Source organism: Balaenoptera physalus (assembly GCF_965194825.1).
Source record: "Balaenoptera physalus genome assembly, chromosome: 2".
NCBI lineage: Eukaryota > Metazoa > Chordata > Mammalia > Artiodactyla > Balaenopteridae > Balaenoptera > Balaenoptera physalus.
Genome location: NC_138883.1, coordinates 1,139,632 through 1,160,849, shown reverse-complemented (window position 1 = coordinate 1,160,849; position 21,218 = coordinate 1,139,632). Strand labels below are relative to the sequence as shown.

At 53.0% G+C, this 21,218-nt stretch overlaps 1 long non-coding RNA gene across 1 annotated transcript; it reads right to left on the bottom strand.

Moving 5' to 3' along the window:
* Positions 1-13,610: 13,610 nt before the first annotated feature.
* On the bottom strand, positions 13,611-20,760 carry LOC309655540. Its single transcript, XR_014260882.1, has 3 exons — positions 20,550-20,760; positions 19,996-20,167; positions 13,611-14,820 (listed from the first exon to the last, which is right to left on the bottom strand). It is a non-coding gene; the product is annotated as an uncharacterized lncRNA (long non-coding RNA).
* Between the last annotated feature and the right edge of the window lie 458 nt (positions 20,761-21,218).

The window sequence follows — 21,218 nt, the reverse complement described above, 5'->3', positions numbered from 1 at the left end:
TCTTATTCCATAGGTCAGGGAGCCAATATGGAAATCACTCCCGTGCCACGTCTGTCTAAGTTCAATACATCCAGGAGCGGGGAAATGACCGGGACTGTCCACGGCCCACTGGCCTCACTATGAGATGGACTTGGGTCAAACTTTTTCTATCACTTGACCTCCCTAAGCCTCCCCTCTGACATGGTCGCACTTGGAGGCCCAAGGGGCTACTTCGGAGCCAGTATGTGGCCACTCCCAGAGGGTGTGGCTGTCCTCCCTCCCCAGCTCACGTGGTTGGTGGCCACGGTCCTCTGGGACAGGCCTGGAGAAGGGTTTGAGGCAGACACACGTGACCTCACAGCAGCACCCTTCCTCAGGGCGACCCGGCCTCCCTTCCATCACGGAGCTTGGGGTCTACGGCCCGACGCAGGTGGGGGAGCTGGGCGAGGGTCTTGGATCTCCAGCCTGTTCTGCTTCAACCAGCAACGAAGCGAACCCTTAGTGCTTCTCCCAGCAACTCAGCCGCGACGGCAAATCCCAGTTCTGCCTGGGTGCACCCACATGAACACCCACGGGGCCCCACCCAGTCTCGCATGCCACCCTCCCTGGCCTCACCCCTTTGGTCTCATCCTTCCATGGACAGAATGATTCCGGAGTTCCTGCCGATGTGAGTTAGGGAGCTCTGGTAACTCACTTGGTGTCCCATTAGCTCCTCCTGGACCACATCTGCAGTGGTCCCCTGGGCCGTGCTGGGACGGCAGTGACAGTGGTGGGGCAGGGAAGTAGGTGACTGTCCACCCCAGGGACGTTATTGAAGGATGGTCAGGAGGCCAGGCCCGTTTCTCCAGAAAGGCAGCTGCATCTTACCCACCTCTGACGATGACCTGCGTAACTGAGGTCACTGCAGGCATGGAGTCTCGGCGCCCCACGGCCCCTTCATGGGAGCCCGGGCTTTCACCAGTCCCGAGATCCATTTGGAAGGTCTCTTTCCTGGGGACACTCCTGTAACCAGCACCGGTTACAGGATCAGTCAGGAAGCCGTCTTCATCCCAGACAGTTTGAATGCAGACACGTTACAAAAGGTGCTACTTATGGAGGTGTGGGCGTGCCTTGGGAAGCAAAGGCGAGGTGGAGGCACTGGAGCCTCTCAAAGTCAGGAAACCATCACCATCTTTCAAGCTGAATGGATAAGGGTAGCAGCTAATGTTTCCAGAGCCCACGAGGAGCTGGGCCCATGGAGGAGGGCTGCCCAGGGGCTGTTGTCATGGAGGGGCGTGGCTGCTGCTGGAGACCTGGCACTAACGCTGGGCAGAAGCTCAGAGAGATTACCTAAACACCTAAACTACCAAAGAATTCCCTCCCCGGTCACTTGCTCGTGTCCCCCTCGGGCTGAACCAGCCAGAAGCCGGCTGGCGTGGGAGCCCGCATTGATGCAGTCCACAGGGGCCAGCCTCCCAGGACACAGAGCAGGGTAGAGGCTCCAGTGAGGGGTTAAAGGGAGGCCAGGAAATGAGACACCAGGCGGTCGGCTGGCTGGGGGCTGCCACCTTGGAGAAGGGCCTGGAGCCAGGGACTGCTGCTGGGGCCCATGGGACACGCAGCTGCCCTCTGGGGGCTCAGCCACGGAGGGGCCCGGCTGAAGCTGACTACTGCCCCAGGACGACCATAAATGACCCCCACTACTGCGGAGACATCACATTGTAGGGATAATAAGACCGGGCCAGAGCAAGAGCAGGGACGTGTCCCCACTGCGATGGCCCTTGCCTCCCCACCACACCTCCTTGCCCCGAAACAAGAAGGCCCAAAACCCAGGAGAGGGAGGTAAAGGCCTGTCCCAGGGGCCGATCCATTGCACTCCTCCTCAGTCCCAAGGTTCTAGAGCAAGTGAGCTGACCCCGCCCCACCCTAATTCAGATCCAGTGAGTCACAGGTGTGGCCAGCAGTGAGGGATTAGGGAGGGAAGCGGGGCTGAATTTGGGTATGAGATGGGTATTTTAAACTAACTGGGTTGTTTTGATGCCTGAATGTTGTGGCCCCTGCCTGAGCCTGAGATGTAATTATGGGAGGGAAAGGGGGGATTGGCAGAGACAGCTTATTACGCCCTAATGAGCTGAGATGCCTCGAAAGAACTGGTCCAGGTGGATGACTGGATGGATGGATGGATGTTTGGGATGGACGGAGGATCAGCAGGGGTGCTGCCTGCGAGCTCCGGGAGGTTCGGAAACCTGGATCACGGCCTCCAGTGGGTTACTTTGCTACCCTGTCTGCTCCCCCCTACCCTCTGCTCATGCCTGACTCAGGGACCTGTTGATGGGCTGAGAAGGCAGGAGGGGGGCAGCTTTCTCCTGGGCCAGGTTGGGGGCAGAGGTGAGGCACAGATAAGAAAGAGGTGCAGGTATACTCTGGGGCATGGTCTGGGCTCACCTGGGGACTCCAGGTGATTCTAGAATGCCCCCAGGGTCCTTCTGGGTGGGAGTCATGAAGGCAGGTGGCAGAATCCCGTGGCCCAATAAGCAGATAGAAAAGTAAATATCTGGGATGCCAGATTGGCATATTGGTGGGAGGTGCAGGGCTGGTTGGCTGACCGCGGACGTTTGAGCAGAGGCGGGAAGATACAGGCAGAGACTGTTGGTGTGTTGCGGGCGCAGCAAGGAGGCCAGCGTTTCTGGAGCTGAGGCGGGGAGAGGAGGGGGGACAGAGAAGGGCACAGAGGCCTCGCGGCCATCGTAGGGATTTCGATTTTTACTTTGAGTGGGAGCCTCTGGAGGGTTCAATCCGCTGAGCGACAAGATCGGACTTGGATTCTGACTGCATCAGCTGCTGTGTGGACAGCACACAGGGCAAAGACGGAAGGAGCAGGGGACAGCGAAGGGGCCGCTGCGATAGAGCAGGACAGCAGTACAGGGGGGATGCCGGAGGGAGGGCTGGGCGCGGGGGTCGGCGAGGCTGGAGGATCTCGGTTCTTACGCTCTGGCCAAGGCGGGCACCGCCCCGAGGGCTCACTCAGCCAAACCCTGCAGGGTAAACCGAGGGCTTTAAAGTTTCCAAATTAGGGCTCCTGAGCGAAAGATTTGGTCTATTTGGGAAGCTGTGAGGACTGAGAAAGTTGGGCGGTGCGTCCCAAGTCATCCTCAGGCCACAGAGTGGCCGGCCCTGCGCTCTTGCTCTGCGCAGAGGAGCGCCAGCCTGGAACCAGGTGTCTGCATGGAGAGGTCCCTTTCCGGCGGCGCGCAGGCGCCCTCAGCATCCCGGAGGGAGGGCTGCCAGCATCAGGGGGCGCTGTCAGCATCCCGTGGCGCTTCGCGAGGCAGCCCCGCCTGGTTCCCGCAACCAGCGCGCCACCTGGCGGCGTCGCTCCGCCATAGCGCCCCGCGCGGGCCTCCCCTCTTTCCCTGCCGCTAACGCGCTTCTCCGCGGAAACCCCTAACCCGCGGCCCCCGGACCGCAGAACTGTGAGCAAACGCAGCTCTTTGAACACAGCTGACGCCGGTGGCATCTGGGTTCCCGCCCCCCGCGGGGGGGGAGGTCCGCAGGATCTGGGGGTGGAGACCCGGGGCGCCCGGGGTCCACCCGCGCTGGGCCAGAGGGGTGGGAGAGGGCGGCGAGGGTCCGCGGGGGGGGGGGAGCTCACGGGGGGAGCTGGAAGGCTGCGCCCAGTTCTCCGGGAAGGGGCGGGGCGTCGCGGGGGCGGTGCCGGGGGCCGCACCTGCCGAGACACCGGCAGCCCCGACGCTCGGTCCGGCCTGACCCGGGCGCAGCAGCTGTCCTGGGGCTGCAGGTGACCAGAGAGGAGCGGGGTAAACGGGGGCTAAACTGTGGGGGGGGGTCCTAGGAGAAATGGGGGAGCACGGGGGATTTAAGCAGGCGCGACCCGGTCGGGTTTGCGCGCGGGAGGGCTGCCCTGTGCACTCAGCGGAGAATGGTTGGGAGAGTTGAGGCGGGGGCTGTCCTGGACGCCCCCACGAGTGCTGAAGGCCTTGGCGGTCGGTGGACGGAGGGAGGGAAGGAGGGTGCCCGGGGCTGGGTAGCAGCTGGACGGAGAAGGATAGAGGGCACCCGGGGGCACCTCAGCTCTGGCACCTCGATGGAACCCGAGGGGCAGAGAGAGGCCTGGGTGGTGACCAGGGTCTGGGAGCGGCCAGCACGGGCCTGTGGTGAATCCTTGGGCCGGCCGCCCACCCCAGCTCGCCGGTGGGTGGAGGCAGGGCTGGAGGAGCGCCAGGGGGCACCCGGAGGGCTAGCCCCCCGCCAGGTGCGGGTGGGGATCCGGCAACGGTCTCGTGTGCCGGGGGAGGGGGCGGGGTGGTGTCCTCAAGGCAGCTCCGGTGCCCACACCCAGCCTGCCCTCTGCCCCTTCCTTCTTTTCTGCTCGCCGGGAGCCCGGGCAGCCCGGGGCTGAGGCCTGGTGGTGTGGGGACACACCAGCGCCCCGGGCTCCCCCATCTGCTCGATTCTCTCCGAAGCCATCACCAAAGCCGCTCCCTCTGGGGTCTCTGGACCCGCCTGCGCCTCCGCGTGCCCCAGGCCCTGTCTCGGGTGGCCCCAGGTGCGGTGGGAATCCCTCGTGGGGGGGAAACTGCCCGCAGCTTCTCGCGGTGTCGGGTCCTCCGAGAGGGGACGGGGGGCGGGGGGTGTGGCGCGGTGGCCTGGACGGCGGGGCGGGGACCGCGCGGCTCACTGCCCCCTACCTGCGCAGGAGCGAGCGGGCTGGGGACCCAGGGAGGCCGGAGGAGAGTTCAGGGACCCAGGGCCCCGGTGAGTTTGGAGAGAAAGAGGGATGGCCGGCTAGGTTAGCGGGGCCAGGTCAGGGGTGGCAGAGGCGGTGACCCGGCCTCAGTGGCTGCAGGGCTAGGGCAGCGCCCCCGGGTGCCCAACGCCGCCACCTCCTCCATTGTTTTCCTCGGCCCCTCCCGGAGTCCCTCCCGGCCTCGGCCGCTCCCAGGATAAAGTGTTCATGTTGGTTTAAAAAAGTGTTTAATTTTGTTTCCTGTGTGATTTTCAAACTTACAAGAGTAGCAACGTGCTAAAAAGCATGCTGTTTCTTTCTTCATGTAACGCATTTTTTATTGCGGTATCCTGTACACGCAGTACCCGCCCAAATCTTAAGTGGACAGTTAGATAATTTTTACTTGTGTAGACATCCGTGTAAACATCCGCGCTCTCCGTGCCCCCACTGGACACCCCTGTGTCCACTCAGCGCGGTCCCAAGGGGACCACTTCTCTGGCCTTCACACCACACCAGCTTTGCCTGTTTTTGAACTTCCTCTAAGTGGACTCAGGGTACATTCTCTTCTGCATCCTACTTTTTTTTTTCACCAATAACATGTCCATGAGATTCATCCACGATGTACGAGGAACAGTAGTTGGTTTTTCATGGTTCAGCAGCTGATGGCCCATCTACTGACATTTGGATTTTTCCAGTTTGGGGTTCTTAGGAATAAAGCCACTCTGATGGTTCTTGTACATTCTTTTGGTGGATACAAACATGTGCTTATTGTACTTTTTTTTTTTTTAACTTAACTCACTCATTTTTACTGCAAATCTCTCCATTTTTGTTCATTCATTCATGAAAATTTTATTGAGAAAGTTTACAATGCACCATGGAAAGAGGAGGGCATAGCACAAAATCTTGGGCCTCCAGAAGCTCACAGCCTAATAGGCAAAACAGACTGGAGAGAAACAAGCGTCCTGACCTCCCAGGGACTGGAAATGCAAACAGTGTTCCACTTAAAAATGCAATCTGGTTTTCATAAGGTTTGGGAAATAGACTTTCAAACAGCAGACCCTCCAATATTCTAGGTATGCAATGCGAGGCTCATACAGCTTGAGACAGTGTATTCCAGATCATCTGAGTCATTTCGATGAGCTCCTCCTATTTGAAACCAAATTATATCTATTGACCTTAAACTCCATAATTTCCTTATCAAGCTTCCTCACATGTTTTGGAAAAAACTTGCAGGACTTTCGCTTGCTTAAAACTGATTTGTCAGTTAGATGGAGACTTTCCTGTGCTTTGATCACAGTTCAATGTAGGATTTTATGTTTGCATTGGAAGACCATTTACAGTGGATGTTTCCTTAACATTTCTTCTTAACGACAGCCATTTTGTCACTTATTCTTTCGTGATCTTGCGATTCTCACACCTGGAGTCCCTTATGCTTCTACCTTACCTGCCACGTTGGTATATTTCTCTAGCCCCCAATTTTAAGAGCTCCCCATAAATGGAGTAATCTTTCCTCAAATGTCGACTCTCACTTTTCTGCTTAGTCTTCATCTGTTTTCCCTTTGAGACTTGATCTTTATCCGGATACAGGTTCCAATAAGGTGCTAAAGTAATTTCCAAGCTTTCTGTGTTTCAAAAGGTAACTCTACCCTAACTCCTTTTCTTGCCACATCTTTATTTTGTTGTATGGGTTGGCCAAAACGTTCGTTCGGGTTTTTCCATTACATGTTATGGAAAAAACCAAATGAACGTTTTGGCCAACCCAATAGTTCTGATTTCCTGTTGATTGATCATAGGTTCGATTTTAAAATTTTCCCTTTCATAGGTTATTTATTTATTTATTTATTTATTTGGCTGCACCAGGTCTTAGTTTCGGCACGCAGGATCTTCCTTGCAGCATGTGGGATCTTTAGTTGTGGCATGTGGGATCTAGTTCCCTGACCAGGGATCGAACCCGGGTCCACTGCATTGGGAGCATCCTTTTGCTGTTATTATGTTTTATTCCTTTATTTTTTGTTGACATATAATTCAGTATAATTTACAATGACAGGCGCAGATCTCTGTTGAAAAATGCCTGTAGAATATTGGCTATAACACAACGTCTCTGATGCCTCTTTTCAGTCTCTTTCTTTTTAAGAACTTTGAACTGAGATATAATTCACAGACCGTAAAATTCATTTAAAGTGTATAATTCAGTGGTTTTCAGTATATTCAGAGTTGTGCAAGCATCACCCGTCACCAAGACCTAATTCCGGAACATTCCCCCTCTGCACCTATGAAGCACTGCTCATTGGCCATTTGTGTGTCTTCACTGGAGAATGTCTATTCAAATCCTTCACTCATGTTTTAATTAGGTTTCTTGTCATTTTTTTATTGCCGAGTTGTAAGAGTTCTTTATACATTCTGGTTATTAGACTTATCAGATATAAGATTTACAGATATTTTCTCTCATTTTTGGGGTTGTCTTTTAACTTTCTTGATAGCGTCCTTTGAAGCATAGAAGTTTTTAATTTTTTGAAAAGTTAAATTTATCTATTTTTTCTTTTGTGGCTTGTGCTTTTGGTGTCCTATTTAAGAAAACTCTGGCTAATCTAAGGTCATGGATATTTACCTCTATGTTTTCTTCTTAGAGATTTATAGCTCTAGCTCTTACATTTAGGTCTTTGATGCATTCTGAGTTAATTTTTGTATACAGTGTACGGTAAGGGTCCAACCTCATTCATTTGCATGTAGATATCCAAACTTCCCAGCACCATTTGTTGAAAAGACCATCCTTTCCCCTAGTTAAAGGGTCTGGACACCTTTGCGAAAAATCACTTGACCACATATGTGAGGGTTTGTTTCTCGGCTCTCTGTGCTCTTCCATTGGTGTATATATCTGTCCTATGCCAGTACCATACTGTTTTAATTACTGTAACTTTGTGGTAAGTTTTGAAATCAGGAAGTGTGGGTCCTCCAACTTTATTCTTTTTCAAGACTGTTTTGGCTATTTGGGGCCCCTTGCAATTCCATATGAATTTGAGAATTGGCTTTTCTACTTCTGTGGGAAAAGGCTGTTGGACTTTTCACAGAGATTGTGCTGAATCTGTAGATCCCTTTGGGCAGTGTTGACATCTTAACAATGTTGAGTCTTCCTGTCCATGAACACGGGATGTCTTCCCATTTATTTCGTTTTTCTTTAATTTCTTTCAGCAGTGTTTTGTAGTTTTCAGCATACAAGGCTTTCACCAAGTAGGTTAGATTTATTCCTAAGTATTTAATTCTTTTAGATGCTATTTTAGATGGAATTGCTTTCTTAATTTCCTTTTATCTCCTGAATTATTTGTGGTCTTAGGTACTTTCCACTACCTAACATTTTAAGTATATATATTTGGGGCTTCCCTGGTGGCGCAGTGGTTGAGAATCTGCCTGCCAATGCAGGGGACACGGGTTTGAGTCCTGGTCTGGGAAGATCCCACATGCCGCAGAGCAACTAGGCCCGTGAGTCACAACTACTGAGCCTGCGCATCTGGAGTCTGTGCTCCGCAACAAGAGAGGCCGCGATAGTGAGAGGCCCGTGCACCGTGATGAAGAGTGGCCCCCGCTTGCCACAACTAGAGAAAGCCCTAGCACAGAAACGAAGACCCAACACAGCCAAAAATAAAAAATAAATAAATAAATAAAAATAAGTATATATATTTGCTTATCTTCTGTCTCCTTTACAAGAATAAACTTCCATAAGGGCTAGAGTTTGGATTTGTTTATTGCCATGGTATCTTAACAGTGTCAGGCACATAGTTCAGTACGTAACTGTTGAGAGCATTAATAATGACAGACCCATTTACCTATATCGGCATTCACTTCATTTACCATAGCTTTTTTCTTGTGCCATGACAAAGAATGCTGCACTGGATAGCTGTGAACATATATTTCCTGCAACGGAGGTTTTATTTTTATGGCAGAAATTCTCCATCAGGGGATTGATGTCCATCTGTTTTTTTAATCGTATCTGCAGTTTTCAGACTGCTTTCCAAGGTGTGGTAATGATTCTCATTTCTGCCATCAGCATGCAAGGGTCCCTGATCCCTTATACTCTCAGGACCACTAGGCCCGTTTTCAGTGTCTGGCAGCCTGAGGGTGGAGCCCTGTATCAGTGGTGCTTTAATTGGCATTTCCCTGATGGCTCGTGACTTTGAACGTCTTCTGTTTCCCAACAGATTGTCAATGAATTGCTCTTCTGTGAATTGCTTATTTATATCCTTTGTCCATCTTTCTACTGGTTCCTAAAAATCTTTTTCTTGTCAATTTCCAACAGCCTTCGGTCTATTATAGGTATTCATCATTTGTCTATCGTCTGCTTTACAAATATGTATTTTTCCAAATTTATTATTTTTATATTGTTTGTTTATGGCTTCTTTTTCCACACAAAATTTAATATTCCTACAAAGTCAAATATATCTACCTTTCTCGTATAACTTTAGGGTACCTGGATTGAGGTAGGATGTTCTTCTTGACCCTAGATTACATGTGTGCTGATTACGTATGTGTTTTTTCCAGTTCTGTTGGTTTCTGCATTTATTACTTAATCAATCTGGCTCTAAAGTTGACACACTATGTAAATTTTTCTTACAGATGGTTATCTATTGTGCCAGCACATGGTTAGTAGATAACCCATCCTTTCCCACTGAATTTACCTTCCTTTTCTGTCATGAATGAAATTCTGCTGGAAAATGGTGACTATTTCTAGCATTTCTATTCTGGTGCATGGGTCTATTTATTCCTAGATCAATACCATATTTATCAGATTAGTAGCTTTAGAGACTGGCCTCATATTTGGGACGGCAGATCCTCCCTTGCTCTTTTTCAGTCTTTTCTTGCCTGTTATTGGGCATTTATTCTTACATATAAATTTTAAGATTATTTTAGCCATTGAAAAGACCTTCTTGGGCTCTGCATGGTACTCCTTTCTTTTGTTCAGATCTTGCTTTATATAGTTCTATAAGATTTTATAGCTTTCTTCATATAGATACTGTGCCCTCCTTAGTGGACTTCTGAAGGTTGTTTGTTTGTTTGTTTTGTCACTGTAGGGAATGGAATAGATTCATTTCTAAAGGCTCATTATCGGAATAGAAAAAATGATGGATTATTCTATATTCTTCTCTTCCTGACTATTCACCAAATTATTTTATTCACGCCAGTAGTTTTTACTAGAGCCTCTTAGATTGTCCGGTGTTCAAGCATATCATCCTCAACAAGAGGTGGCTTTTCACTCTTCTTTTTCATTGCTTACGCTAATTCTCCCACCTCCATCTGTATTCATAAGTGGGATGGCTATCGTTTTGCACCATCTGTCCTCAGCTGCGGGGGAGGGGTCCCGCCTTTCCCTGTGGAATGGAATAGAGTCAGCGCTCAAGACTGTCTGTTCTCTGAAGGCGACCAGAGGCCTGCAAGTCCTGCAGCTCCGCTCAGCCCCCAGCCGTCACCGCCCGGCCTGGGCTCCTGCAGGGCAAACCAGCTGCCCCCACCAGCTCCCGGGTGGCCCGCCTCGCTCACCACGGGAGGCCTTGATGACCGGTTCCTGCCCACCTGGAGCCAGGGGTCCTTTAGCTGATGGCTCCTCTCAGCCTGGGGTGTAACTGTGAGCCCCCAACCTGTAGGTCTGGGGGCTGAGGAGGAGGACCCCAGAGCCTGCCCCCCACCCCGGGGCGGGGCATGGAGGAGACAGGCCAGCCCCGCTGCTGCGCGTGTCACCCATGCTGTCACCCATCAGGGTCAGAGACTTCCTGGCTGGCCCACCTGTAAGTGGAGGTGGTGTGTGAGGCCCTCAGGGATGAGGCCAGGCCAGGCCTCCAGGGACCCCGCATACGGCACAGGCATACGGCAGTGCTCAGTCCTGGGGGTGCCCCTCCCTCCCGCCTGGGGCTGGTGCTGACTTTCTCCACCCCAGGCCCCAGGGCCCCTCCTACTGAGTCTGGGCTCCCTCTCCCGACACCTGCACTCTCTGCACGGAAGCCCTTCACTGCCCTTCCCGTCCCCGAAAAGGAAATGGGGCTGAGCGCATCCCTGCCGGCAACCCCAGCCTCCTCATCTCAGCGGCCTCCATCCTCTCCTCCCCCGCTCCCTGTGGATCAACGCCTTCCCGCTTCCTCTGGCCCGTGCTCTTCCCCAGGTGGGGTGGGGGGCAGGTAGGGGATTGGGGGGGGGTCTCACGTACTTGACACCCTGGCAGGCGGAGCTGAGCTTGGACCGGTTTCGGGGTCCTGGGCTCAGGTCCTCCAGCCCCGAGGAGTTCTGCGGAAACACAGTGGCCACCAGCTTAGCAGAGAGCTTCCCGGCCGCCTCGTGACTCCCCTGTCCTCTCCTCCCCGCGGTGACCCCAGGGCCTCTCGGGGTGGCAGGACACTAGCTGTCCATGCCCCAGCCCCCTCCCCCCTCCCCGCAGGCTAGTCCAGGGCCTGCCCCTGAAAAGCAGAGCCACGCTGTGGCTCAGACTTCAGAAACCCCTTCTCCATGAGTACCTGCTGCTGAAAAGGAGAAGTGGGTTGGCTTTGAGACTAGGGTCTTGGCTGGGGATCTGGCCACTCGGAAGGAACAGAGGGACCATCTCCCCAGGTCCCTCCACTGCGTGCGGAGGTGTCTCAAAGTCCGGTTCTGCCACCTTCTCCCAAATTGGAAAAGAGCACATGTTTAAAACCTTCTCGGGCTTCCCTGGTGGTGCAGTGGTTAAGAATCCGCCTGCCAATTCAGGGGACATGGGTTCGAGCCCTGGTCCGGGAAGGTCCCACATGCCACAGAGCAACTAAGCCCATGTGCCACAACTACTGAGCCTGCGCTCTAGAGCCTGCGAGCCACAACTACTGAGCCCACATGCTGCAAATACTGAAGACCGTGTGCCTAGAGCCCGTGCTCTGCAACAAGAGAAGCCACTGCAATGAGAAGCCCGTGCACCGCAACGAAGAGTAGCCCCCGCTCGCCACAACTAGAGAAAGCCCGCGCGCAGCAACGAAGACCCAACGCAGCTAAAAATAAATAAATAAAATAAATTTAAATAAATAAATAAATAAGTAAAACCTTCTCATCTGTCTCCACTTCCTGGCCAGGCTTCCACACCTTGCCCCTGGAACGGGGTCTCCCAGCTCCCCTCGATGCTCAGTGGCTCCTGGCCCTGCAGCCCCAGGCCGCCCCTCCTCTGCCGGGCCAGCACCTGGCCCAGTGGTTCCAGGCCCGTTCCCCGGGCTGTGGCTGTGCTGCCACATTCCCCTTGGCCTCCAGGCTCAGCAGCATCCACGAATCAGCAAGCTCCCCCAAGGAGGAGAGTGGCCGCGAATGACAGCTCACCTCAAGGTGATTCCCTCTGGTCAGGGTCTCAGCCCCTCAAGTCCTGGCTGCCTCGGCTGCTCGCCAATGCCTTCAAACAGCTGTTTGTTTGTTTTTTAATGTTTATTTATTTATTTATTTTGGCTGCGCCAGGTCTTAGTTGCAGCATATGGGATCTTCGTTGCGGCACGCGGGATCTAGTTCCCTGACCAGGGTCGAACCCGGTCCCCCTGCATTGGGAGCATGGAGTCTTAACCACCAGACCACCAGGGAAGTCCCCAGCTGTGTATTTTTTTTTAATTAATTAATTAATTTATTTATTTTTGGCTGCGTTGGGTCTTCTCTGCCGTGCGCGGGCTTTCTCTAGTTGCGGCGAGCGGGGGCTGCTCTTCATTGCGGTGTGCGGGCTTCTTACTGCAGTGGCTTCTCTTTGTTGTGGAGCACGGGCTCTAGGCGCATGGGCTCAGTAGTTGTGGTGCACGGGCTTAGATGCTCTGCAGCATGTGGGATCTTCCCGGACCAGGGCTCGAACCCGTGTCCCCTGAATTGGCAGGCAGATTCTTAACCACTGCATCACCAGGGAAGTACCCCCAGCTATGTATTTTTAAATATGGCTTTTAGAGTTGTCTTTGGTACAAGGTTTTGTCTGATGTTTGCTATCCGTCATATCTGGAAGCACGATTAAACACTACGTGGTCTTATAAACTATAATGAGTGCCATGGACTTGCTTGGTACGTGGTAAAATAATCTACTTGATTTACTTGACGTTAAGAAATTATCAAAATTGTGTGTGTGTGTGTGTGTGTGTGTGGCCGCACCATGTGGCATGCAGGATCTTAGTTCCCCGACCAGGATCGAACCATGCCCCGTCCCCCACATTGGGAGCACAGAGTCTTAACCACTGGACCGCCAGGGAAGTCCCTGTGTGTTTTAAATTTTATAACAGTAATAAGAGAAATCAAGTTGCATTTATTTTAGTAAGAACCATATTAAGAAAGGAAACATATCAAGATAGAGTATTTATTTTTCTTTTCTTTTCCTGCTCATGAAACTTCACCTGAGAGAGCACAAGAATCTTAAGCCTGTGTGACTCCCCGGGCCAGTGGTTTCTGTATGGGAATCTTACACCTAACTCAGCCCTAGTCCCATTCCAGAATAGTCTGAAAGCCGTTTATGGACCACAAAGGGAAGCAGCAATGCTAGCCACATGCAATGTCTTGTTCTGATACCTGGGAGTTCGTTCATCAGGCCTTTCCTGCCTCAGGGAGGCTGCAACCACTTATCTTTACTTGGAAGAATTCTGGTTTCTGCTTATTTGATTTGGGTCCAGTTTGAGACCATAAGATCTTGCTGCGTTTTAATACTTTCCTGTTTGAGCCATGGAAGCAGGAGAAACGAGTCTGCACAGTGTTTTGTGTTTGGGGTGCAACAAACATTGACGGGCATCATGATATGGGCTGAAATTGTAAAGCAAGGTACCTGGCTTGGAGCAACAAGCAGACAGGGCCATGGGCGCTGCCAGGGGACAGAGCAGACGCCGGGCGCCGGCCAGTGTGCACATGGGACTCCAAGGTAGGTTGTGCATAACAACGTCTATAAATGCTGATGTAATGCAGTTAAAAAAATACGTTGATTTTTATTAAAATTTTACAACTGTACAAAGAGTACATGTGCGTGACTTAAAATACACAAAGGGAGTAAATGTCGAGTTAAAAAAATAATATAAATCCGAGACATAAAGCAAAAAATTCCATTCTGTGCATCAAAATAAAAAGGCATTTTGCTTAATAAAAAGGGGCATTTCAATATATTAAGAAGTCTTTGGTTAGGGCTATTGCAGATTTTTTGTGCCACGACTCATTAAAGACCAGATTCAGTCTCACTGACTGCAGAGGGACCATGGCGTTACCTCGGCAGCCCCGCAGGCTGCCACACGCATGTGCACGTGGCACCACGTTGGAGGGTTGTACACTGAATCCATTCTTATTAGCTGTTCAACAAATCACCCGTGGATGTCACCATTCACCTTCCAACGGGGAGACCTTACCTCCAGCCACTGTCTTCCTCCAGTGACCCTCACTGCCTGGAGTTCTAGTGGCAGTTTTTCACTGTCCCACCTCAGATGCAGGAGGAGAATCCAAGTGGCCACGAGGAAGGCCACCAGGCTGTCCAAGTGCCACTCTCTCAAGCGTCCTGACCTGTCGGGAGTCTGATTTCTTCTGCTGCTTCCTGAGGTAACTCTCGGAGATCCACAGGCAGGTCTCAGCCCGGGGAAGGATGGCTGATAAGATGGCAGCACCTGGCCAACCACCACCCCGCTGGGAGAAGAGCTTCAAGAGTGTCACCTCTGCTACTACAATGGCAGTGGTCACCATTGTCACCAGCGTGGGTGGCACAGGGCATTTGCAAGAATTAACATGACAGAAAACTGCCAAACGAGTCTATTGCAACAGGAAGGGAGGGGAAGGGATGCCACCCACCTTTCCTCCGACATGTTCATGATGCCTCCACTCACGTCTAACTCACGTCTAACTCACGTCTAACTCCTCACGTCTAACTCACGTCTAACTCACGTCTAACGTCCAACAGCGATGCTGCAAATTCGAGGTCAAAGGCTCTGGAGGAGCAGCACGTCTTGCAGATGTCGACGTGCTCTTCGCCTTCCGTCCTAGCATGTGCTCCTGCCCTGAGGTGTGTGGGCTGATGGAATGGACGACACCCAGATTCTCAAAAGCTCGGCCCAGCGGGGTGCTCCAGGTCTTCTGGCACATGCTTCATCCTGGAGGAGGGCTAACAGAGCCTATCTCCAATGTCACCATCCCTAGAGAAAAGGGACCTCATCGGTGGTTTCCAGGTGGTCATGCTTGAGGGCGGGCACAGGTAACACATTTTTATTTTAAAAAATAAATATCACCAAAATGGACTTTTCTTTCATAGATATAGTGATTACTAACATTCCAAGGAACAGTTTGGAGAAAGCCAATCTGAACATATTATGCTACATAGATGGCTGGGCTGCAATTAACACAACATTCAACCCAAAGTAGCTTAAAAGACAATGAGGGCTTTTTTGTCTGTTTGACTTAATAAGAATAAGATGTTTATTCTGGGTCCAGTTCAGCAGCAAAGGCAGGGATCTGGACTGGCTTTGCTGCTCAGCTCCTGGTCTTCTCCTCTTGGTCATATTATGGCTGCTGGAGCTCCAAGCATCACAACCTCAGCCAGCAAAGGCAGTGAGCAGATGGCAGTGTCTTACCTCACCTCATCTCTTAAATGGGAGAAACAGCATTCCCAGAAGCACCCTTCTCCACTCCCTGGCCGACAGCAGAAGTCACCTCACTTGGGCAAAAACTGGGCCTGTGCCCACACCCAGCTTTGGGTCTGGCGCATCCTCCCTGAGATCAAGAGCTCTGCACTGATGGCTGAAAGCACCTGGTTCTGTTGGAAGGAACAGGGCGGGAGGCTTTGGAGTGGGTCCCCTCAGGATTGCCATGGTGGAGGGAGGGCTGAGGCGGTGCTGCAGATGTGAGCAAAGACACTCCTAGTTCCCTGGGGGTTCCCTGAGAAAGGGTCACCCCGAGTCGGGAGGAGGTGACTCCTGCAGCCCTTCCTCACCCGCCTTGTCCGTCCCGGGAGCTGCAGGGTTATGGGGGTGTGTGTGTGCGGGGGGAGTATGAGAGCCTAGACCCCCGAGCAGAGATGGACTCTGCCCTCCAGCCTGAGGGCGCGCGCGCGAGGACACCCACAGCACAGGAGCACATGCTCACAGCCCGTGGCCAGGGTGTGAATGGGGGAGGGGGCAAGGGCGGCGCGAATGGGGGGAGGGGGCAAGAACGGGGGCATGAAGCCGGCGGGGCGTGTGGGACGTGGCCACTGCCCTGCCCACCCTTGGGTCCCCTTTGAGGGGTGACTTCTGCGTGGGGTGCAGGCCGACACTGTGCCCTTCAGGAGGGAGGCTCAGGGGTTATGGGGACATAGCCCGGCAGCCCCCCCCACCTGCCCTCAGGTTTAGGGGTGCGGGGGCCAATGACTGTCCTGCCACAGCCCAGCACCCGCTGCTCCCATGCTAGGCCCTGGCAGGACTGGTGCCCCCCACCCCCCAGCACGGAGCCCAACCCTTCAGCTGCGGGGCTCAGCTGGGCCGAATAATGAAACATGGACATAGTGAGGCCCAGGCTTTAGGACTGGCCCTCCTGCCGTCTGTGGATAATTAGGATAATTACCTCAGCCCTGAGGCTGAGCCAGGAGGACAGAGACAGTGGCCAGGGGCCCTCCCGCCTCCGCCGGGCCACCTGCCTCCCTGCCCCAGCTGCCTGGCCCAGACCAGCCCCGCAGGACTCTCCTAGGTGCGGGCCGGCGGGGCCCAGGCCTGCAGGCGATCCCTGTCGTGTCCTGGGCCGGGCAGCTCCAACAGGCCTGGGCAGCCACGCAGCAGACACACGAGTGGGAGGCCGGCCCCTCACGAAGGCCCAGCTCCTGGCTGCAGCTGACCTTGGTGTCTGGTCAGCAAGGCCGGACAGACAATCGGGATGGAAAGAACGGGCCCTGGGCCTGACTCTGGGAAGGTGCAGGGGCTGGGCCCGTCACCTCTGTGTCAGCACTGAGGTTTCTTTCTCCCACTAGCAGCAAATGCACGTGAAACTAGGGACTAAATGCAAAAATCCAAAGGCAAAGGGGTTCCATGGTTCTCGACCACAGAGGACAGGGCCGCTAGGCTGGCAGATGCTCAGGTTATATGAGTTCAACCAGAGAACCCCGGTGAAATCCTGGAGAGCGGGGTATGGGGTTGAGGAGGAGGCCAAAGGAACGTGGGCTTGCCTGAGGCCGCTGAGTCCAGTGGCTTCAAAGGGCAGCAAGGCCCTAGGGCTGGGGATCGGCTGGGAGGAGGATGGGAGGCCTGCTTTTATCTTTTCTCTGCATCCCCTGGCTCCACTCCCACCCCCAAGGGGGTCTGCAGCTCTACGTCAAGCCCCAGGCACCACCTCAGAGCCCTGCCCAGCCCTGGAGCCACGTGTCCACAGGATGTGCTGGCCACTCCCTTGCCTCTTTCTGCATGGGGACCGTGCCCCCTCCTGACTATCCCCTAAAGAAAACAGCAAATCTTGTCATTGTTAATACAGCTTCCTGGTTTAAAAAATTCAGGCAGAGCCAAGGGCCAAGGGTGGAAACGAGGTCTCCCCATCCCCAGTTCCCGTGTGCAGGGGCCACCCCGTGACCAGACCGTGCAGAGGAGGGAGAGGGGCTGTGGGTTCTCTGAGAACACTGAGGAGATGGTTCTGTGCCCCCCAGGGAGCCACCGAGTGGTGCCCACAGCTGCACGGCATCTGGCGGCCCTCAGCGGTGCCCTTGGGTGGACCAAGGCCAAGCCGTTTCTAGCTCTGCTTTAGGGGCAAAGCAGCGATGAAAATCTTGACTAGGCCTGGTGCACACGCGCGAGTATTCCTGCAGGACAGATCCCGGGAAGCAGACAGGCGGGCTGGACAAGGGCTTTTGTAAGGTGATGGGCACTGTCGCCCCACCTTCAACCTCAGACTCACACCCTAGCTGGGGGCCCGTCTCCCCACCGCTCCCGTCCCGTCCCTCTTCAAAATCTCCAAAGTTTGAAGGTCACGTGCATTTGCATTTCTCTGATCACGGGTGAAGTTAAGCATCTTTCAGCTAACAGCCATGCGGGTTTCCTTCTGCATGCGTCTGGGCTGCTTGCCCAACTTCCAGTGTGACGCTCGGCCCCCATCCTTACTAATTCATAGGCCCACTCTGCTGGGGAGTTGGCCCTTCCGTTGAGATATGAGTTAGCAACAAGCTTTTCCCAGTTTGTGGCACATCCTAGGACTTAAAAGGTTAGACCTATGCAAAATGTTGCAATTTGTAATTTACTTAAATTTATCAAAAAAATTTTTTATGACTTCTGCTTTTGTCAGGCTGGGAAAAGCCTTCCTCGTGGTGAGATCGTTAAACTGTCTCCAGCCTCCTGTGTTTTCCTCAAATGCTTTTGTGGGTTTGTTGTTGGCATGTCTGTTTCTGGTCCGTGTGGAATTTATTTTGGAGTGAGATAGGAGTCCAATGTCATGTTTCCTTCCGATGGCTGCTCAGCTGTCCCAACACCCTTTATTAAAGAACGCCCTTTTCCTCGCAGATTTTAAATGCCAAATAATCGTATGCTAAATGATCACACGGACCTCTGATCTGTGTGTCCAGTCAACCACCTATCACAGAATGTTCTAGTCGGTTCTGTGACAGATTCTACCCTCTGGCAAGACTGGCGCCTTCTTTTTTAGAATTATACAGGCTGTTTTTGTTTTTGTTTTTTTTCTTTACTTTTTAAAATTGTGGGAACTTCGCTGGTGGCGCAGTGGTTAAGAATCCGCCTGCCAATGCAGGGGACACGGGTTCGATCCCTGGTCCGGGAAGATCCCACATGCCGCGGAGCAACTAAGCCCACGAGCCGCAACTATTGAAGCCCGCACGCCTAAATCCTATGCTCCACAACAAGAGAAGCCACCCCAATGAGAAGCCCGCGTGCAGCAACGAAAGCCCAATGCAGCCAAAAATAAATAAATAGAAATAATCTATAAAATTGTGGTAAAACACATAAAGAACATAAAATTTACCTTTTTTCAAGAAATGTGAGCTTTCTTTTTTTTATGTTTATTTATTTATTTTTGGCTGCGTTGGGTCTGTTGCTGCACGCAGGCTTTCTCTAGTTGCGGCGAGCAGGGGCTATTCTTTGTTGTCGTGCGCGGGCTTCCTATTGCAGAGGCTTCTCTTGTTGCGGAGCATGGGCTCTAGGCGCACGGGCTTCAGTAGTTGTGGCACGCAGGCTCAGTGGTTGTGGCTCGCAGGCTCTAGAGCGCAGGCTCAGTAGTTGTGGCGCACAGGCTTAGTTGCTCCGTGGCATGTGGGATCTTTCCGGACCAGGGCTCGAACCCATGTCCCCTGCATTGGCAGGCGGATTCTTAACCACTGCGCCACCAGGGAAGTCCCCTGAACTTTTTTTCATCTTCCTAAATCTGAAACTATGTCTCCATTAAACACTCACTCCCCATCCCCATCCCCCAGCCCCTGGCAACCAACATCCTTTCTGTCTCTAAGAATTTCATTACTCTAGGGACCTCGTAGAAGTGGAATCATAAAGAATTTGCTTTTTTGCGACTGGCTTAATTCACTTGGCACAATGTCCTAAAGGCTCATCCATGTTCTTTCCTTTTTAAGGCTGAATAATATTCCATTGTAAGGATGGACCACATTTCTCTTATCCATTTATCCACTGAAGGACATTTGGGGTGCAGCCGCCTTTTGGCTACTGTAAAAAACGTTGCTATGAACACAGGTGTACAAATATCTATTCGAGTCCCTGCTTTCAATTCTTTTGGGCATATATTCAGTAGTGGAATAGCTGGATTGTATGGTAGTTCTATTTTTAATTTTTTGAGGAACTGCCATGTTGTTTGCCATAGAGGCTGCACCATTGTACATTCCCACCAACAATGCATAGGGTTCAATTCTCCACAGACATTCTCACGAACACTGATTATTATTATTATTATTTTTTGATAGTAGTCATGCTAACAGGTGTGAAGTGGTATCTCACTGTGGTTTGGATTTGCATCTCTTTAATGACTAATGATGTTGAGCATCTTTCCATGTTCTTGTTGACCATCTGGTTATCTTCTTTGGAGACATGTCTGTTCAAGTACTTGCAGGCTAATTATTCTTGCACCTTTATTTTCCTCATGGATTTCAGGATAGGTTCACATAGTTATTAAAAAAAAAAAAATCCTGTAGCTACTCTTACAAGTTACATTGAATGCAACTTGCATTCAATGCAACCTTGGGGAGACTGTGGCCTCACCCCTCCTTGGGTTTCCTTTCCAGTCCTCACTGTGGATTCCTGGCTAGTCTACCTTGTTCTTTCTACCCCCTCCCTCTGGCTCCAAGTATCACCTACACATGATGAGGCCTCCAGCTGCCCCTAGCTCTGTCCCGAACAGCTCACCTGAGTGTCCCCAGGTCTCTCCATCCTTCTGCATCAAACTCTCAACAGCTGACCCCTGCACACCTGCTCTCCTGGCCTGTTCACCTGTTTCCCAGTGACAGTAGGGGGTCCAGGTGACCACTGGGCTCCGTCTTTGCCTTCTCTCTTCCTCACCTTGGAGGAAGTCAGGGTCCTGGCAGGAGAAAGATGCAAAGAGAGAAAAGGACTTTTACAAAGGTCCATTTACCAAGGTGCAGGCAAGGGGTAGGCGAAACCAACAGGGTGGTGAAGACCTGGGTGGGGGCTGGTCTCAAAGCCCTAAGAGGGTAGAAAGGGCCTCAGGGCAGGGACTGGGGCCTCAGGGAGAGGACCTCAGGGAGAGCAGACGTCTGTGCCCAGCCGGGAGGGAGCTGGGGAAATTCCCCAACCTTTGGGCTGGCTTCCAAACTCACCCGGAAGCCAGGGGAGAGTGGGGGATGGGGCCACCGATGCGGCCCAGAGGGCAGGCCATGGGGAGGGAGGAAGGTGGGTCTGGGGGCAAACCGGGAACACCCAGGCCACTTCTCTGCCCCCACCTCTTCCATTCCAGGACTAGGATTGGACACCTGACCATTCCCCACCCCCCAGTCCTGTTCTTCTTCCTTCCATGCCCTTTGGCACCCGGAGCTCTCTGAAAGCCTCATCTGAGCACGTCTCATCCAGCAGCAAACGCTCCTTGGGCGCCACGTTGTCCTTGGGACGAAGTCCGAGCTCCTTGATCACCTGGCTACAGGTCCCTCCCCTGGCCTGCCCCTCCCCCCACCACCCCAACCCGTAGCAGTCCGCGCTCCCAACTCAGGTTCTTCCGGTGAGTCCCGCGCAGGTGGCACCGCCCACCGTCCGGCACACTCCCTGCACCCTCATAGCTCTTCCCTCTGCAGGTGGGTTTCCACCTGCGTAGTGGGTATGGGGCTCCCCTCTGTACTCGAGGGTGTGGGACCCCCTCCGCACTCCAACCCCCAGGCCTGGCTCTGTCGGGGGCTGGTGACCATGGGGCTGTGCTCCCGGTGCAGGGCAGGGAGCCCGTGAACGCTCAGAGGCGCCAGCCGGCCAGGCCACGAAGCCCTGACTCGCCGGCACACGCCTCCTCAACCCCAGCTCCCAGGAGGACTTCCCCTGGCTTCGCTGCGCACCTCCTCCCTCGGTCAAGGTCAGTCCCCACCAGTAAAGCAGGAATGCCTGCAGGGCAAACCCCCACCAAGGCG